Below are 5,000 nucleotides of genomic sequence, written 5' to 3' on the forward strand. Positions count from 1 at the left end.
TGGTGGCCCGGGAGTTCCGGATCCCCTCCGTGGGACTGGGGCCTGGGCCCTACCCGGACCCTGTAGGGCGCATTTACTCCACGGCTTCGGGGTGGCAGGTGGCCCTCCGCTCCGGCAGAGGATGTTACAGCCCCCCTGGCAGCAGCTTTTCTGTGTCCACGGGGTCAAGGGAGATTTGACTGCCTCTGTGACCTCCCCCGGGCACCCGTCCCCGGCCGCCCCTCGGGGCGCACTGGGCCGGTTGAAGGGGGGACGGGGCTCCCGGCGCGACTGTTGACTGGGGCGGACTGTTCTCAGTGCGCCATGACCGTGTCACGCCGCCGGGCTGAGAGGCCCACACCGGGCACCAGGGGTCTGCGGCGATGTCGGTTACCCACCGACCCGTCTTGAAACACGGACCAAGGAGTCTAACACGTGCACGAGTCGGAGGGCCGAGCAAAACGCTGTGGCGCAATGAAGGTGAGGGCCGGCGCGCGCCAGCTGAGGTGGGATCCCGCCGCGCTTTCAGCGGCGGGCTCACCACCGGCCTGTCTCGCCTGCTCTGTCAGGGAGGTAGAGTATGAGCATGCGTGATAGGACCTGAAGGATGGTGAACTATGCCAGGGCAGGGCGAAGCCAGAGGAAACTCTGGTGGAGGTCCGTAGCGGTCCTGACGTGCAAATCGGTCGTCCGACCTGGGTATAGGGGTGAAAGACTAATCGAACCATCTGGTAGCTGGTTCCATCCAAAGTTTCCCTCAGGATAGCTGGTGCTCGGAGTCCCCAGTTTTATCTGGTAAAGCGAATGATTAGAGGTCTTGGGGCCGAAACGATCTCAATCTATTCTCAAACTTTAAATGGGTAAGAAGCCCGGCTCGCTGGTGTGGAGCCGGGCATGGAATGCGAGTGCCTAGTGGGCCACTTTTGGTAAGCAGAACTGGCGCTGCGGGATGAACCGAGCGCCGGGTTAAGGTGCCCGAAGCCAACGCTCATCAGACCCCAGAAAAGGTGTTGGTTGATATAGACAGCAGGACGGTGGCCATGGAAGTAGTAATCCGCTAAGGAGTGCGTAACAACTCACCTGCCGAATCAACTAGCCCTGAAAATGGATGGCACTGGAGCGTCGGGCCTATACCCAGCCGTCGTCGGTGCTGAAAGCCACGACGGCTAAGCTGCAATGAGTAGGAGGGCTGCTGTGGTGAGCACAGAAGCCCGGGACGAGGCCCCGGGTGGAGCTGACGCAGGTGCAGATCTTGGTGGTAGTAATAATAATAATAATAATAATCTTTATTCGGAGTTTCAAGTTTGAAATCCATAAAAGCAGTAATAATATACAATAAAACAGTCATATCAAAAGGTACAAAGTGATTACATATATAACAAGTAAATTCCACATCTGAGTTATAAAAGCATTAATTTGTTTAAGGGAATTACCTTTAAAGATTTTTTTCTGTGTCTATGTATACACTTCAAAAAGTTAAGAACATGGTAACAAGCAAGTTCAGTATCCAAGAGCTGCAAACACAGCATGGCAGGGCGACATTGCCTGAGACCCCAAGATTTTAGTAAGGTCAATAGCCAAACTTTACGATGTTCATGGTAAAACTTGCAAAACAAGACAGTATGTAAAGTTGTCTGTGTTGACTTCTCGTCACAGGGGCATAGGGGTGGATTCGGATCCCAAACGTTTGCTGTTGGAAAGGCCACCAGTCTATGAAATACATTTAATCTGAACCTTGTCAGAAGGTAGCGATCAAACAGGCCAAGATTAAGCCTTAGATAGGGCTGAATTAAGAGTGTAGATTGGACCATTACGGCGTGTTGAACAGACGGTTTGCCTGCTTCCGATTGCAATCTCAGGTTTTCCAAATGTCCCAGGGCTAGTTCTTTTAGTTGTTTCTTTGTGAGTTCAGTGATTTTTTCAGGATTCAGATAGTATTGCTCTGCCCCAAGGTCAATGAAAAAGTTTCTGATATAGGCTAACCACTTAATTTTTAAGGCATGGTCCAATGTCATAGCGTCCGCCACTATCATCTTGGTGAGATCATTTTTCTCCGAGGTCCAGATACGGCGCCATAAGAGTAGCGGTTGTATTTTTGCAAGGTCCTCAATGTATGGAACACCTAATTCAACGTGGCAGGCATAGGTTGAGGATCGCTTTGGGGCCATCAACAAGAACCTTAGAAAGTTATTTTCTGCTATTTGCAGGGAGGTTACATCCGTGTGACCCCATAAGCCTGCTCCATATAGGGCTGTCGATTGGCATTTGGCCTTATATATCGTTAACAATTCCTCAGGCGGTCGTTTTCCCAGTTTTTGTGTGAATGTCACCAATGCTGCTAGCGCTCTTTTAAAGCAGTGTCTCCTCGCTTCCACAGCCTTTTTCCAGGACAGTTTATTATCTATTGTGATTCCCAGGTAGCAATATTCATTTGCGGAGTCTATTTTTTGGTTATTAAGGGTGATGTTTTTCAGATGTTTTCTCCCTGTACCTGCCGACATCACAAAAGTCTTTTTCACATTTATGTGAAGGTCTAGGGTACCCATGTACTGGGAGTACCTATTAAGAGTATTCTGAAGTTCATGGGGAGTCCGTGCCAGGAGGACAGCGTCGTCCGCATAGAGCAGAGCGGGGATCGGGCGATGTTCTGCCTGTGGGAGGTCCCGGGCACCTCTCAGGAGCTCAACATCCAGGTTGTTAGTATAGAGGGAGAAGAGGAAAGGTGCCAGGACACATCCTTGTCTGACCCCGCGCTCCACTCTAAAAGACGCTGTCAACTCTCCTTTTGTACCAAAACGGACTCTGGCAGAGGGCTTTGAGTACATTTCCCTTAAAAAGTTCAGGAGTGGCGGATCTACCCCCATTTGGGCTAGGAGGGACCACAATTTGGTATGAGAAACACAGTCAAATGCCGCGTACAAGTCCACGTAGATCATATATAATTTATCTTTCTTGGCGTGTATATATTTCCCAATAATTAGAGAGAGGTTTAGGGCTTGCTCCACAGTTCCAAAGCCTTCTCTGAAGCCAAATTGTAGGTCAGACAGTATGCCTCTCTCCTCCACCCAGTCCTGCAATCGCTCCAGGATCACCCTACCTGCCAGCTTGCCCAGTGAGTCCAACAGGGATATTGGGCGGTAGCAAGCAGGGTCCTGGCGGTTTCCCTTCTTAAATATTGGTACCATGATGGACCTTGTCCAAGACTCCAGGATTCCTTTCTTTGCCGCTGCCGTGCACACCCTAGTAATAATCGGGGCCCAAAGGTCTGGTTTATGTTTGAAAAAATCAACCGGGACTCCATCCGGGCCTGGTGCTTTTCCATTTTTGCTTGTTTTTAGGGCCAGAAGGATCTCGGGGATGTCAAAGTCTATTTGAATGGGGTAAGGCGGAGCTTTTAGGTTCTCGTGGTCATTTTCTTGTTCAAAGAATGGTTTTTGAAAGATTTTTGAGAAGTGTGATACCCATTCTGACTCATCTATCGCCACTTCAATTTTTGGAGTCGAATCATCCACCAAGAATGGGGTTCTTATTACTCTCCAGAAGGCCTGGCTGTTTTTCTCCTGTGCACTGGCGTGAAGTTCATCCCATAGGGCTTGCTTTAAGTCCGCTTTTCTCTTTTTCCTGATTATATGATATTCCTTTCTTAAGGCGGATATAATATGGGGGTCTCTTTCATCTTTGTTTAGTGCTAGTTTGAGCTTTGAGTGGGCCTGAGTACATTCTTGATTGAACCATCCCTTCGGCCGGCGTGGTCCAGCTTTATGTTTTGCTGTAAGTAAGGACTGTATTTTTTCCATGATTTGTGCGAAGCTATTAAGAAGTTCCTCATCTTCTGTGAGTATGTCTAAGCATTTCTTAATTTGGGGGTATGCTGATTTTATCAAGTCTTTAGTGATTTCCTCTGGGTTTATCTTCCCCCATTTTATTGAGTACCCGTTCAATTGGCCCAGGTTTATATTTTCTTTGGTCAGTGCACTAGCTATCGCCGTAGGGAGAGACTGTTGATGATTTATATACAGTTCCATTTTGAGAATAGCATGGTCACTTTGGCTGTTGGGTATGACTTCAAAGCTGTTTACTCTGGGTTGTAGACTAGCTGATATTATAATGTAATCAACCGTGGTACTAATCCCTCTTCCTATATAGGTTGATTCTAGTAAGCTAGTTCTGGGATCCGGTGTGTTTGCTATTTGGAGGTCAAGATCTGATAGGAGATCGTTCATTATTCCTCCCGTGTTGTTATGAAAAAAGTGGGTTAGAAAAAGACCTTCCTCTGTGGCCATACTGGGACATTTTTTTTCTGGTTGCGTACATTGATGTAGATTAAAATCTCCTGCCCATATTATGGATGATCCACCCCTTGCTCCCTGTTTCTGTCTAAGGGTAGATAGTTTTTCATGAAGGTGGGCCAGAACTCTCTGGAGCTGAGTTTCCGCAAGGTTATTATAGAAGTTAATGAGGACTATAAACTCATTTTTGGGTAGAGCAAGACCAATGATCTGGAAATTAGAATCCAGTTCGATGACACTTATTTTGATATTCTGAATGGTATTGGCTATATATATGTTTAGTCCTCCCTTTGGTCTACCCTTTTTCCCCACCAGCGCAGGGGAAAAGAACGTCCTGTACCCCTGTAAATGAAGTTCTGATTGTGACCATGTCTCCAGCAGGCAGAGTATTTGTTGTCTATGTACGTGGTGCATGATGGTCCCATCCTCCAGCTTTGGTCGCAATCCCGCGATGTTCCAGGAGATCACGCTCAGGGCTGGAGGATTATCTTTAAATGCATTTTCTATTTGTGGATTAGTGTGGATAAGTGAATGTTCAGGGATTATGGTATTGTCTGGGATTTGTGGGGTGTCTAGGGTTTTAGGTGTCTGTTCTTCTGGCTGTGGTGGTCAGTCGACACACTCTAAACCACTATACATATTGGTTAGTGGTAGTTCATTCCACCCGTCCCAGTGTGGGGGTTCTCTGTATTTTCTCCAGTGTTCTTGCCCTCTCCATTCATCCCTTTCTCT

At 47.8% G+C, this 5,000-nt stretch overlaps 1 protein-coding gene and 1 pseudogene across 1 annotated transcript in view; both read left to right on the plus strand.

Annotated features, from left to right (window-relative positions):
- Positions 1-1,456, plus strand: part of LOC147709857 (28S ribosomal RNA) — a 1,762-nt pseudogene extending 306 nt beyond the window's left edge.
- LOC147709853 (uncharacterized) overlaps positions 1-5,000 on the plus strand; it is a 304,085-nt gene that overhangs the window by 275,356 nt on the left and 23,729 nt on the right. The gene's annotated exons all lie outside the window — the stretch shown is intronic.

Source organism: Lissotriton vulgaris, chromosome 6 (assembly GCF_964263255.1).
Source record: "Lissotriton vulgaris chromosome 6, aLisVul1.2, whole genome shotgun sequence".
Taxonomy (NCBI): Eukaryota; Metazoa; Chordata; class Amphibia; order Caudata; family Salamandridae; genus Lissotriton; species Lissotriton vulgaris.